At 42.4% G+C, this 15833-nt stretch overlaps 1 pseudogene; it reads left to right on the top strand.

The window, feature by feature from the left end:
• The window catches only part of LOC113890883, a 130035-nt pseudogene extending 114518 nt beyond the window's left edge, over nucleotides 1-15517 (top strand).
• The last annotated feature ends 316 nt before the right edge of the window (nucleotides 15518-15833 follow it).

Genomic DNA, 15833 nt, shown 5'->3' with positions numbered 1-15833 from the left:
AAGCCCTCCGGGAATGAGCACTTAGAAGGAAAGATGGTTTATTATCATAATGCAGTATTCAATTACTTGCTCTGATGAGAGGTGGAGGGGTTTCCAAATTCATTGTAATAATTTAGAGTTTTGAGGGGGGAAATAATTAAAAATGTAGGCCACCTATGGGTGCTGCGTAATGTGGATGATATAACATGGTTATAATGGGAATATGATACATTCTATTTTTACAGTCTCTGGCTACAAAGAGTGTATTAGGTATTTTGCGGTAGACTCAGAAGCTCAAAACAAACAAGATTAAAATCAGCAATAAAGCAGATCAGGAGGCTGTAGTGAAATTCAGCAATAAATTTGACACAAAGCCAATGAGGTAGGCTGAAGGTCTTTTAGAATTTGCTGCAGGTGGATGCTTGTGTTTTCTTATTTTAGGGATATGTGAGGATATAGAAGGTGGCTATGAGGGAAACGTCAGCCAGGGCACACTTCCCATTGTAGGAAAAATGATTGTGATTTTGTTGGGAGAACAGAATTTTCATAGCCTAGTCTCTTGGACAGCAAGGAGATCAAAATATTAAGGCATCAAGGAGCACCCCCTCCCCACGCTGGGCCAGACCCCATTGCTCTCTTTCTCATCGCTGTCACAGCCATCCCTACAGGACTTGAAGACTTCACTCCTGACCCACAGACAACCTCCAAGGCCAAGGCTGAATGGTCCGTTCTATTGGATCAGTACCTATGTCATATTACTCTTACTGTTTTCAATATCACCCATGGATTAAAAACCTCAAATTGACATATTCCAGGTTACTCTGTGTCTGTTTCCATTTTCTCCATCTGTTAAATGAGACCATTGTTAAAAAAATTATTTTAGAACTTCTGATATTTTATCAAGTTACTTGATAGGTTTAGGATTAACCAATTTTTTACTATCTAAGGTGTTACATCATCCTCTTAATTCACAATTCACTACATTTTGCCTCTCATTACACTCATACTAAACTATGGTATATAACAGTTCTATTTATGTCTTCTCGAAAAAGAGTACATTTTCCACCTGATCACTGCAGCCAAAGAATCCAGCAGTCAGTGCTCAGGTGAAAACCATATTTATTAATCTACACATGTTGGCACTGAACAGGTAACAGGTGGCAATGATGCTACTTTTTTTTTAGAATTGTGTGCATATCTGAGCATTTATTTACTTAATATTTTTGAAATTAAGTGTGGAAATTTCACAAACCTGTAAAGGTAAACAAATGTCACCTATTTTGCCTTGACTTCATGCATCGAAGTGTTTGGAAAAGTGCAATTATTTACAGCAGCAAAGGAGTTGAAATTTTGAGCAATCATTTAATTAAAAAATTTTAAGTTTTAGAATGTGTAGAAGTAAAAGAACTGTGTGTAGGGAACTCTAGGGGAAAAAATGTATCAGAATTGCCAATGAAATAATTAGGAGAAATTTTTGGAGTCTGAAATGGAGCATGGATAAAAAATGCTGAATAAAGAAGATGATTAGAAACAAAATGCCCTAGAGTTTCTCGAACAGAAGCTAATGGTCAACAGGCTGTTATCAGCATAGCACAAGAGCAGAGCAATGTGCAAGCCGGACATTAGTGACAGAAATAGAAAGTAAAAGCCAGAATATCAAAATTATGTCTGTTAAAACAGTGTATGTTATGTCAGGTAAAGTTCATTGTAATAATTTATTTAAACTACTATTTTTTGAACCTTTAATACATTTATATGGTTCAAGTTTTAAAAAATATATTCCTACCCTTTAGACACCCAGTTTCATCATCAAGAGACAACCAGGATTATCATATTATCAGCGTCCTGTGTTCTTGTTTCTTTTGTTCTTGTCTGACTCTTTTGTGATCCCATGGACTGTAGCCCACCAGGCTCCTCTGTCCATGGGATTCTCCAGGCAAGAGTACTGGGGCAGATTTCCGCGCCCTCCTGCAGGGGATCTTTCTGACCGAGGGATTGAACCTGGGTCTCCCACAGTGCAGGAAGATTCTTTACCATCTGGGCCACCTGGGAAGCCCTACAATCCATATATAAGGATAACCTATTCAGAATATAGATAAATTCAGTGTATCTATTCACATTCAGAAAACAATGTATTGGCCAGTGCATTGTTTTCAGTTTCAGAAAAGTTAGTAAAATAGCACATAAAAGTAAAATACAAGTAGGCTACAAAAGTCACTATCTCTGTGAAAGTGAAAGTGAAGTCGCTCAGTCGTGTCCGACTCTTTGTGACACCATGGACTGTAGCCCACCAGGTTCCACCATCCATGGAATTTTCCAGGCAAGAATACTGGAGTGGGTTGCCATTTCCTTCTCCGTAACCTCACCTAATCCAGCAGGAGAACATTAGCAGTTCCCCTCCCTTCCAGGTGACTCTTACCTATAAGCTAATCACTGTTTTGAATTAGTATAGTTTATTTAGTCTGTTTTTGAACTTTAATTAGATGATAAGCAAGGTGCATTCTTTTGTGTCTGTCTTGACTTTTCCCACATCATGTTTTGGAGATCCATTCATGTTGTTGGGTATAGCTGAAGCTGGCTTCTTTTTCATGGCTTGAGAGTATTCTCTTGTATGGCTGTGGCACTGTTCATGCATGCCACTCTTGGTGTTTTTCTGTAATCTTCACTTTGGGGATATTATGAATAATGCTGCTGTGAATATTTTTTACATGTTATGGTGTATATGTTCTCATATATCTCTTGGAAATATATATAACATAAATACAAGTAAATTTTAATGTTGCCCTTCTTTCTATACACACAATGACTTTTTTACAAGGTTATTATTCAGTTCAGTTCAGTCGCCCAGTCATGTCCGACTCTTTGGGACCCCATGGACTGCAGCACGCTACGCTTTCCTGTTCTTCACTAACTCCTGGAGCTTGCTCAAATTGATGTCCATTGAGTCAGTGATGCCATCCAACCATCTCATCCTCTGTTGTCCCCTTTTCCTCTCGGCTTCAATCTTGCCCAGCATCAGGCTCTTTTCCAATGAGTCAGTTCTTCATATCAGGTAACCAAAGTATTGGAGTTTCAGCTTCAGCATCAGTCTTTCCAATGAATATTCAGGACTGATTTCCTTTAGGATGGACTGGTTGGATCTCCTTGCAGTGCAAGGGACTCCCCAGAGTCTTCTCCAACACCACAGTTCAAAAGCATCAATTCTTCAGATCTCAGCTTTCTTTATAGTCCAACTCTCACAACCACACATGACTACTGGAAAAGCCATAGCTTTGACTAGATGGACCTTTGTCGGCAAAGTAATGTCTCTGCTTTTTAATATGCTGTCTAGGTTGGTCATAACTTTTCTTCCAAGGAGCAAGCATCTTTTAATTGCATGGCTGCAGTCACCATCTGCAGTGATTTTGGAGCCCCAAAAAATAAAGTCTGTCACTTATTTCCACTGTTTCCCCATTTATTTGCCATGAAGTGATGGGACTGGATGCTATGATCTTAGTTTTTTCGATGTTGAGTTTTAAGCCAGCTTTTTCACTCTCCTCTTTCACTTTCATCAAGAGGATCTTTAGTTCCTCTTCACTTTCTGCCATAAGGGTGGTGTCATCTGTGTATCTGAGGTTATTGATATTTCTCCTGGAAATCTTGATTCCAGCTTGTGCTTCATCCATCTCTGCATTTCACATGATGTACTCTTCATATAAGTTAAATAAGCAGGGTGACAATATACAGCCTTGATGTATTCCTTTCCTGATTTGGAACCATGTCTGGTTCTAACTGTTGCTTCTTGACCTGCACACAGATTTCTCAGGAGGCAGGTAAGGTGGTCTGGTATTCCCATCTTTTTTTTCAGAATTTTCCACAATTTGTTCTGATCTACACAGTCAAAGGCTTTGGCGTAATCAATAAAGCAGAAGTAGATATTTTTCTAGAATTCTCTTGCTTTTTCGATGATCCAGCGGATGTTGGCAATTTGATCTCTGGTTCTTCTGCCTTTTCTAAATCCAGCTTGAACATTAGGAAGTTGATGGTTCATGTACTGCTGAAGTCTGGCCTGGAGAATTTGAGCATTACTTTGCTACTGTGTGAGATGAGTGCAATTGTGCATTCTTTGGCATTGCCTTTCTTTGGGATTGAAATGAAAACTGACCTTTTCCAGTCCTGTGGCCACTGCTGAGTGTTCCAAATTTGCTGGCATATGGAGTGCAGCACTTTCACAGCATCATCTTTTAGGATTTGAAATAGCTCAACTGGAATTCCATCACCTCCACTAGCTTTGTTCATGGTGATGATTCCTAAGGCCCATTTGACTTCACATTCCAGGATGTCTGGCTCTAGTTAAGTAATCACACCATCGTGGTTATCTGAGTCATGAAGATCTTTTTTTGTACAGTTCTTCTGTGTATTCTTGCCACCTCTCCTTAATATCTTCTGTTTCTATTAGGTCCATACCATTTCTGTCCTTTATTGTGCCCATCTTTGCAAGAAATGTTCCCTTGGTATTTCTAATTTTCTTTGCAGCCAAAGATGGAGAAGTTCTAAACATCCAGCAAAAAGATGACCAGGAGCTGACCGTGGCTCCAATCATGAACTCCTTATTGCCAAATTCAGACTTAAATTGAAGAAAGTAGAGAAAGCCACTAGACCATTCAGGTATGACCTAAATCGAGTCCCTTACTGTTATACAGTGGAAATGACAAATAGATTCAAGGGATTAGATCTGATAGACAGAGTGCCTGAAGAACTATGAATGGAGGTTCATGGCATTGTACAGGAGGCAGTGATCAAGACCATCCCCAAGAAAAATAAATGCAAAAAAGGCAAAATGGTTGTCTGAGGAGGCCTTACAAATAGCTTTCAAAAGAAGAGACGCTAAAGGCAAAGGAGAAAGGGCAAGATATACCCATGTGAATGCAGAGTTCCAAAGAAGAGCAAGGAGAGATAAGAAAGCCTTCCTCAGTGATCAATGCAAAGAAATAGAGGAAAACAATAGAATGGGAAAGACTAGAGATCTCTTCAAGTTTATTATTATCATTTATTTATCTATTTTCGGTTATGCCGAGTCTTGGTTGCAGAGCATGGCTTTCTCTAGCGTAGGAAGCAGGGGCTACTCCCTCGTTGTGGTTCACAGGCTTCTCATTGTGGAAGCCCCTCTTGTTACAGAACATAGGCTCTAGAGCACAGAGGCTCAATAGTTTTGGCACACGGTCTTAGCTGCCCCCTGGCATGTGGGATCTTAGTTCCTAGACTCGGGATATACCTGTGTCCCCTGCATTTGATGGACTTTTTATTTTTTTAGAATAAAAAATACATTTTAGTATTGACTTACATATTTTTAAATTTAGTGAAATTCTGAGAAAATTACATTTGAAATGTTTTCTCACTTAGTACTGTATTCAATTCCTATACCACATGGCCGCACACTGTACGTAGGGACTTTAAAGGTCTTCATCTGGCCTGGTATGTAGATTCTTAACCACCATTCCACCAGGGAAGTCCCTTGCAAGGGTTTTATTAAACAGGACTAATAAAAGCCTGTTAATTTGGGAGAGGTCATCAAATTATGGGGGCTTCCCTGGTGGCTCAGTGGTAAAGAATCTGCCTGCAATGCAGGAGATGCAGGTTTGATCACTGGATCAGGAAGATGCCCTGGAGAAGGAAATGGCAACCCACTCCAGTTCTTGCCTGGGAAATCCCATGAACAAAGAAGCCTGGTGGGCTACAGTCCATGGGGTCACAAAAGAGTTGGACATGACTTAGTGACTAAACAACAACAGCAATCAATTTATAGTGAACCAATTCAACCTGGTCATCTCTATTCCACAGGTGTTCGACCCATACAAAATTATTGATCCCATCTGTGAATCAGGTTTCCATGTGATGCTTTCCAATGTCTGGATATCAAAGGGCATTTTCATAATAAAATGAAATCTCTGAGAATGGTTGAAAATCCTCTCAGAAAAGCTGAAACTGATCATGCTATTGTAGCTAGAACCCATTGCAATGGAAAATGTTATTTCAGGGTGATTGAATTTCTTGAGACATTAATACAGGTATTCCTCATTTTTCAAAAGTTCACTTTACACCACTTTCCTTATATGAAAGACTTACATTGGCACCTATGTTCAGTATCTTTGAAATTTGAAGAGGATTTTCACTTTTATGGGAAAAAAAAAGGCAAAAAACTAAAAAGCATTCCAAGTTCATTCTGCAGCAAGGCATTATAGAGGCAGCACAGACCCAAAGCAGGCAGAATGGCCCTGGCAAGCTCCTTCCCCAGAAATTATACTCCGCACCTTAGCATCAAGCTGCCTTAGCTCTGAACTGTGTCTGTATGCATTTGTGCTTTATTTTGATTCATTTTGTGCATCCCTTAAAAAGATCTTCCCAGAGGTAACTGCTGCTTCTCTTGAGGCCAGTTTAACTTACAAAAGGTTTCATCAGTTCAGTCGCTCAGTCGTGCCTGACACTTTGCGATCCCATGAATTGCACACGCCAGGCCTCCCTGTCCATCACCAACTCCTGGAGTTCACTCAGACTCACGTCCATCAAGTCAGAGATGCCATCAGCCATCTCATCCTCTGTCGTCCCCTTCTCCTGCTCCCAATCCGTCCCAGCATCAGAGTCTTTTCCAATGAGTCAACTCTTTGCATGAGGTAGCCAAAGTACTGGAGTTTCAGCTTTAGCATCATTCCTTCCAAAGAAATCCCTTCAGATCTGATCTCCTTCAGAATGGACTGGTTGGATCTCCTTGCAGTCCAAGGGACTCTCAAGAGTCTCCTCGAACACCACAGTTCAAAAGCATCAATTCTTCAGTGCTCAGCTTTCTTCACAGTCCAACTCTCACATCCATACATGACCACTGGAAAAACCGTATACTGGAGTAGACGGACCTTTGTTGGCAAAGTAATGTCTCTGCCTTTCAATATGCTATCTATGTTGGTCATAACCTTTCTCCCAAGGAGTAAGCATCTTTTAATTTCATGGCTGAAATCACCATCTGCAGTGATTTTGGAGCCCCCCAAAATAAAGTCTGACACTGTTTCCACTGTTTCCCCATCTATTTCCCATGAAGTGATGGGATCGGATGCCATGATCTTCATTTTCTGAATGTTGAGCTTTAAGCCAACTTTTTCACTCTACTCTTTCACCTTCATCAAGAGGCTTTTTAGTTTCTCTTCACTTTCTGCCATAAGGGTGGTGTCATCTGCATATCTGAGGTTATTGATATTTCTCCTGGCAATCTTGATTCCAGCTTGTGCTTCTTCCAGCCCAGCATTTCTCATGATGTACTCTGCATAGAAGTTAAATAAGCAGGGTGACAATATACAGCCTTGACGTACTCCTTTTCCTATTTGGAACCAGTCTGTTGTTCCATGTCCAGTTCTAACTGTTGCTTCCTGACCTGCATATAGATTTCTCAAGAGGCAGGTCAGGTGGTCTGGTATTCCCATCTCTTTCAGAATTTTCCACAGCTTATTGTGATCCACACAGTCAAAGGCTTTGGCATAGTCAATAAAGCAGAAGTAGATGTTTTCTTGGAACTCTTTTGCTTTTTTGATGATCCAGTGGATGTTGGCAATTTGATCTCTGATTCCTCTGCCTTTTCTAAAACCAGCTTGAATATCTGGAAGTTCATGGTTCACGTATTGCTGAAGCCTGGCTTGGAGAATTTTGAGCATTACTTTACTAGCATGTGAGATGAGTGCCTTTGTGTGGTAGTTTGAGCATTCTTTGGCATTGCCTTTCTTTGGGATTGGAATGAAAACTGACCTTTTCCAGTCCTGTGGCCACTGCTGAGTTTTCCAAATTTGCTGGCATATTGAGCGCAGCACTTTCACAGCATCATCTTTTAGGATTTGAAATAGCTCAACTGGAATGCCATCACCTCCACTAGCTTTGTTTGTAGTGATGCTTTCTAAGGCCCACTTGACTTCACATTCCAGGATATCTGGCTCTAGGTCAGTGATCACACCATCGTGATTATCTGGGTCATGAAGATCTTTTTTGTACAGTTCTTCTGTGTATTCCTGCCACCTCTTCTTAATATCTACTGCTTCTGTTATGTCCATATCATTTCTGTCCTTTATCAAGCCCATCTTTGCATGAAATGTTCCCTTGGTATCTCTAATTTTCTTGAAGAGATCTCTAGTCTTTCCCATTCTGTTGTTTCCCTCTATTTCTTTGCATTGATCACTGAGGAAGGCTTTCTTATCTCTTCTTGCTCTTCTTTGGAACTCTGCATTCAGATGCTTATATCTTTCCTTTTCTCCTTTGCTTTTTGATTCTCTTCCTTTCACAGCTATTTGTAAGGCCTCCTCAGACAGCCATTTTGCTTTTTTGCATTTCTTTTCCATGGGATGGTCTTGATCCCTGTCTCCTGTACAATGTCACGAACCTCATTCCATAGCTCATCAGGCTCTCTATCTATCAGATCTAGTCCCTTAAATCTATTTCTCACTTCCACTGTATAATCATAAGGGATTTGATTTAGGTCATACCTGACTCGTCTAGTGGTTTTTCCTACTGTCTTCAATTTAAGTCTGAATTTGGCAATAAGGAGTTCATGATCTGAGCCACAGTCAGCTCCTGGTCTTGTTTTTGTCGGCTGTGTAGAGAGTTTCTCCATCTTTGGCTGCAAAGAATATAATCAATCTGATTTTGGTGTTGACCATCTGGGGATGTCCATTGTAGAGTCTTCTCTTGTGTTGTTGGAAGAGGGTGTTTGCTATGACCAGTGCATTTTCTTGGCAAAACTCTATTAGTCTTTGCCCTGCTTCATTCCATATTCCAAGGCCAAATTTGCCTGTTACTCCAGGTGTTTCTTGACTTCCTACTTTTGCATTCCAGTCCCCTATAATGAAAAGGACATTTTTTTGGGTGTTAGTTCTAAAAGGTCTTGTAGGTCTTCAAAGAACCGTTCAACTTCAGCTTCTTCAGCGTTACTGGTTGGGACATAGACTTGGATTACCATGATATTGAATGGTTTGCCTTGGAAATGAACAGAGATCATTCTGTCATTTTAGAGATTGCATCCAAGTACTGCATTTCAGACTCTTTTGTTGACCATGATGGCTACTCCATTTCTTCTAAGGGATTCCTGCCCACAGTAGTAGATATAATGGTCATTGGAATTAAATTCACCCATTCCAGTAATTTTAGTTCGCTGATTCCTAGAATGTCAATGTTCATGCTTGCCATCTCTTGTTTGACCACTTCCAATTTGCCTTGATTCATGGACCTGACATTCCAGGTTCCTATGCAATATTGCTTTTTATAACATCGGACCTTGCTTCTATCACCAGTCACATCCACAGCTGGGTATTGTTTTTGCTTTGGCTCCATCCCTTCATTCTTTCTGGAGTTATTTCTCCACTGATCTCCAGTAGCATATTGGGCACCTACTGACCTGGGGAGTTCCTCTTTTAGTATCCTATCATTTTGCCTTTTCATACTGTTCATGGGGTTCTCAAGGCAAGAATACTGAAGTGGTTTGCCATGCCCTTCTCCAGTGGACCATATTTTGTCAGACCTCTCCACCATGACCCGCCCATCTTGGGTGGCCCCATGGGCGTGGCTTAATTTCATTGAGTTAGCCAAGGCTGTGGTCCTAGTGTGATTAGATTGACTAGTTTTCTGTGACTATGGTTTCAATGTGTCTGCCCTCTGATGCCCTCTTGCAACACCTACCCTCTTACTTGGGTTTCTCTTACCTTGGGTGTGGGGTATCTCTTCACGGCTGCTCCAGCAAAGCGCTGCCGCTGCTCCTTACCTTAGACAAGGGGTGTCTCCTCACCGCCACCCCTCCTGACCTTGAACGTGGAATGGCTCCTCTAGGCCCTCCTGCACCCACGCAGTCACCGCTCCTTGGACCTGGGGTTGCTCCTCCCGGTCTCCCACCCTGGCCTCTGGCAGGGGGGTAGCTCCTCTCCACTGCTCCTGCGCTATAGCAGCCTGGCACTCTCCGCTGCCGCCCCTGACCTCGGATGCACGGTAGCTCCTTGCTGCCATTCCTGCACCGTTGCAGCCTGGCACTCTCGGCCGCTGCCCCTGACCTCGGACGTGGGGTAACTCCTCTTGGCCGCCACCTCTTGGGCACGGGGTCCTCCCAGCTTCTGCCCCTAGCCTCGGATGTGGGGTAGCTCCTCTAGGCCGCGCATGTGCACCATCTCAGCCGCCCGCACTATGTGCGCTGTTGCAGCCGCCCACGCTCTGTGTGCCATCAGAACCCTCTAACTGTGGACATTGAGGAAACCTGTACTTGAAATCTTAGAATGGACAGCATCACTATTAATACGTAACTGACTGGTATAAGTTTGCTTTGTTTCCTAAATTGCTACTGAGTCATATAAGGACAGAAAAGAGCATCAGATAAGTAATTAAATAGTAATTCAAATGCTTTTATATTTTGTGTAATTGCATCATTCTACAATAAACATCTCTAAGCATTTTTGCAGAACAAGCACATGGATTTTTGTATTATTTACAGTTTTACTTATACATGTGAAAAATTTAAATAGTGCATTAGAAAATTTTACTCCAGACAGTATGAAAAATTTCAGATATGAAATGGTAGTGCTGATTCTGTTTTAATGTTCCATCTGATTTTACATATTAAGATGATATTACAATCTATAAATCTATCAAAATGTTTCTACTTTTGTTCAGTTCAGTTCAGTCGCTCAGTCGTGTTCGACTCTGCGACCCCATGAATCGCAGCACGCCAGGCCTCCCTGTCCATCACCAACTCCTGGAGTTCACTCAGACTCACGTCCATCGAGTCAGTGATGCCATCCAGCCATCTCATCCTCTGTCATCCCCTTCTCCTCCTGCCCCCAATCCCTCCCAGCATCAGAGTCTTTTCCAATGAGTCAACTCTTCGAATGAGGTGGCCAAAGTACTGGAGTTTCAGCTTTAGCATCATTCCTTCCAAAGAAATCCCAGGGCTGATCTCCTTCACAATGGACTGGTTGGATCTCCTTGCAGTCCAAGGGACTCTCAAGAGTCTTCTCCAATGCCACAGCTCAAAAGCATGAATTCTTCGGTGCTCAGCTTTATTCACAGTGCAACTCTCACATCCATACATGACCACTGGAAAAACCATAGCCTTGACTAGATGGACCTTTGTTGGCAAAGTAATGTCTCTGCTTTTTAATATGCTATCTAGGTTGGTCATAACTTTTCTTCCAAGGAGCAGGTGTCTTTTAATTTCATGGCTGCAGTCACCATCTGCAGTGATTTTGGAGCCCCCCAAAATAAAGTCTGACACTGTTTCCACATCTATTTCCCATGAAGTGATGGGACCAGATGCCATGATCTTCGTTTTCTGAATGTTGAGTTTTAAGCCAACTTTTTCACTCTCCTCTTTCACCTTCATCAAGAGGCTTTTTAGTTCCTCTTCACTTTCTGCCACAAGAGTGGTGTCATCTGCATATCTGAGGTGACTGATATTTCTCCTGGCAACCTTGATTCTAGCTTGTGCTTCTTCCAGCCCAGCGTTTCTCAGGATGTACTCTGCACAGAACTTAAGTAAGCCGGGTGACAATATACAGCCTTGACGTACTCCTTTTCCTATTTGGAAGCAGTCTGTTGTTCCATGTCCAGTTCTAACTGTTGCTTCCTGACCTGCATATAGGTTTCTCAAGAGGCAGGTCAGGTGGTCTGGTATTCCCATCTCTTTCAGAATTTTCCATAGTTTATTGGGATCCACACAGTCAAAGGCTTTGGCATAGTCAATACAGCAGAAATAGATGTTTTTCTGGAACTCTCTTGCTTTTTCCAGGATCCAGTGGATGTTGGCAATTTGGTCTCTGGTTCCTCTGCCTTTTCTAAAACCAGCTTGAACATCTGGAAGTTCATGGTTCACGTATTGCTGAAGTCTGGCTTGGAGAATTTTGAGCATTACTTTACTAGCGTGTGAGATGAGTGCAATTGCTCCCCAAAGGTAACTTAAGTTTGAATGAATTCAACTAAATGGTGAAGTCTTTTTAAAATTGCTAAAGAAAATACTGTGTTTGAATCACTTGTTATTAGTTTGATGACTGCAGTGACTTTTACCAGCCTCTCTGGTGTAATTTCCCTTAAAATCAAGTATTTTTGTAAGATTTAGCCTCAGCCTCATCATATAATATAGTAGAGAAGAGGCTTCAGTTCAACAAATATGGAGTCCCTGCTCTGTGGTAGCCACTGAGTGTATGAAAATGAATTCAAACAAGTGAACAAGACTAAAGGGAACAAGCACATCCTCTGGAACCATTATGTTCTCTTGTCATAACTGCTACTAACCAAGAATTAAGGCAGCTGTGGTGTGCACATGTGTTGAGCCTAAGTGCTCAGTCGAGCTGCTGACCTTGTAATGGAGCTGGACCCTAGGTGGCCTTCTCAGAATAGACCCCCCACCCATGTCCCCCACCTGCCTTTTGTCTGCAAAAAAATTTTAATCAAAGGATAAACTTAATCAGAGAAATAAGAAAATGCAGAAAGAAAGGAAAATAGTCAGGCAAGACCAAATAATAATATTTAGCCATTAAGCAAAGTCAAGGACCTTTAGTTCTTCCTCAAGGACTGTAGATAATATTCTAAGCCATGTCCTCTGAGCTGCCTTGCAGACACTCACCAAGTAGAAGAAGTTACCTGTATGCTGCCCACAAGCACATGGACCCCAGATTGGTTGGAACCAGAAGGTTGATGTTGATTTCCAATTACCTCAGCACCAACAATCAGAAGAATGTCTACAAACTGATCATACACCTTCAGCACTGGAAGACTCCTCACTACACATTCTGGGGTGGAACACACAGTCTTAGGGGCATCAGTCCACTATGGCCCCCTTTGCCTGACAAAGCCATAAAGTGTTTCTTTCTACTTCACCCAGAACTCTGTCTCTAAGCTTTAAACCATTACCTGTGTACTGAGGCCAGATTTCAACAATAACCTTTGGCCTTAAAATGTAAGCAGAATTTGCTACCCCCTGAATAGATGGGGAAACAGCAGAAACAGTGTCAGACTTTATTTTTGGGGACTCTAAAATCACTGCAGACGGTGATTGCAGCCATGAAATGAAAAGACACTTACTGCTTGGAAGGAAAGTTATGACCAACCTAGATAGCATATTCAAAAGCAGAGATATTACTTTGCCAACAAAGGTCAATCTAGTCAAGGCTATGGTTTTTCCGGTGGTCATATATGGATGAGAGCCAAAGAACTGATGCTTTTGAACTGTGGTGTTGGAGGAGACTCTTGAGAGTCCCTTGGATTGCAAGGAGATCCAACCAGTCCATTGTGAAGGAGATCAGCCCTGGGATTTCTTTGGAAGGAATGATGCTAAAGCTGAAACTCCAGTACTTTGGCCACCTCATGCGAAGAGTTGACTCATTGGAAAAGACTCTGATGCTGGGAGGAATTGGGGGCAGGACGAGAAGGGGACGACAGAGGATGAGATGGCTGGATGGCATCACCGACTCAGTGGACATGAGTTTGGGTGAACTCTGGGAGTTGGTGATGGACAGGGAGGCCTGGTGTGCTGCGAGATTCATGGGGTCGCAAAGAGTCAGACACGACTGAGCAACTGAACTGAACTGAACTGACCTCCACCCCACCCCCAGAGCTGTGCTAATTCTGCAGCTTCGTGGCAAGCCACAGAGTTGGTGCTCTGACTTGCAGGATGGGGTTTATCAAAGTTGTCAGGCATAAGGCCTACTTCAAGACTGTGCTTGGGCTTCCCTCATAGCTCAGTGGGTAAAGAATCTGCCTGAGGTGCAGGAGACCTGGGTTCAGTTCCTGGGTCAGGAAGATCCCCTGGAGATGGAAATAGCAACCCACTCCAGTATTCTTTCCTGGAAAATCCCACGGACAGAGGAGCCTGGCAGGCTACAGTCTATGGGGTCGCAAGAGTCAGACACGACTTAGCGACTAAACCACCACAACCACCAAGAGTGTGCTCAGTCACTCATTTGGGTCCAACTCTTTGCAACCACATGGACTATAGCCCGCCAGGCTTCTCTGTCCATGGGATTTTCCAGGTAAGAATACTAGAGTGGGCTGCCATTTCCTTCTCCAGGGAATCTTCCCAACCCAGGGATCGAACTCACATCTCCTGCATTGGCAGGGAGATTCTTTACCATTGACCCACCTAGGAAGCCATACTTCAAGAGATACCAAGTTAAATTCATAAGACGGAGAGAGGGCAAAACTGACTGCTCTGCTCAGAAACGATTTGTAATCCAAGATAAAAATAAGTATCATACACCCAAATATAGAATGATAGTTCATGTAAGCAACAGGGATATCATTTGTCAGATTGCTTACACCCATATAGAAGGAGATATGACAGCTGGTGCGGTTTATGCTCACGAACTCCCAAAGTGTGGTGTGAAGGCTGACCTGACAAATGATGCCGCAGCATATTGTAGTGGCTTGCTGCTGGCCAGCAGGCTTCTTAATAGGTTTGGTATGGACAGAATTTATGAAGGCCATGTCGAGATGGCTAGAGATGAATACAATGTGGAAAACACTGATGGTCAGTCTGGTGTCTTCATGTGTTATTTGGATGCAGAGCTTGCCAGGATCGCTGTTGTTCAGTTGCTAAGTCATGTCTGACTCTTTGCAACCCCGTGGACTGAAGCACACCAGGCTCTTGAGTCCTCCGCTGTTTCCTGGAGTTTGCTCAAATTCATGTCCGTTGAGTTGGTGATGCTATCTAACCACCTGATTCTCTGCTACCCCCTTCTCCTTCTGCTCAGTCTTTCCCTACATCAGTGTCTTTTCCAAAGAGTTGACTCTGCATCAGGTGGCCAAACTATTGGAGCTTCATCTTCAGCATCAGTCCTTCCAAAGAACATTCAGGGTTGATCTCCTTCAGGATTGACTGGTTTGCCAGGACTACTACTGGAAAAAAAGTTTGGGGGGCCCGAAAGGGAGCTGTCGATGGAGGCTTGTCTATCCCTCATAGTGCCATGTGGTTCCCTGGTTATGATTCAGAAAGCAAAGAATTCAGTGCTGAGGGACACTAAAAACACATCATGGGGCAGAATACTGCAAATTATATGTGTTACCTGAATGAAGAAGATGAGGATGCTTACAAGAAACAGTCCTCTCAATACGTAGAGAACAATGTAACTGCAGACATGATGGAGGAAAAGCATAAGAAAGTTCACCCTGCAATATGAGAGAATCCAGTGGATGAGAAGAAGCCTAAGAAAAAAATGTTAAAAAGAAGAGGTAGAGCATTCCCAAAATGTCACTTGTCCAGAAGAAAGACTGAGTAGTTCAGAAGAAGGGAAGCTTTCTTAGAGCTCAGGAACAGCCTGCTGAGAGTTGATAAACCAAACCACAATTTTCTATCAAGATTTTTCAGATAAAGTCAATAATAAAGTTATTGCACAAGGCTAAAAAAATAAGCAGAATTTTAACCAGGTGAATTGAAAAACATTTTTTCTTAAAAATAACTGTAGGCTGAGCTTCCTTACAAGCATGGCTTACTATCTTTCAAAGTGTGAAAGTGTTAGTTGCTTGGTTGTGTCTGATTTTTTGTGACCCCATGGACTATAGTCCATCAGGCTCCTCTGTCCATGGAATTCTCCAGGCAAGAATACTGGAGTGGGTAGCCATTCCCTTCTCCAGGGGATCTTCCTGACCTAGGGATCAAACTCAGTCTTCTGCATTGCAGGCAGATTCTTTACCACTTGAGTCACTGAGTATCTCAACAAACCTGGAGCTAGGTAACCACATTTTCACAGATGTGGTATCCAGGCTCCAAGACATTTTAGGCTGAGTAAAAATAGGTAGGAAAAGAGAAATTTAAGAATACCTGGTAGGAGTTCCCTGGTGGTCCTGGCATATTTGGGTCATGGCTAGAGAGT

This window comes from Bos indicus x Bos taurus, chromosome 4 (genome assembly GCF_003369695.1).
Source record: "Bos indicus x Bos taurus breed Angus x Brahman F1 hybrid chromosome 4, Bos_hybrid_MaternalHap_v2.0, whole genome shotgun sequence".
In the NCBI taxonomy this organism is placed as follows: domain Eukaryota; kingdom Metazoa; phylum Chordata; class Mammalia; order Artiodactyla; family Bovidae; genus Bos; species Bos indicus x Bos taurus.
This window is presented reverse-complemented; position numbering and strand designations above follow the sequence as displayed.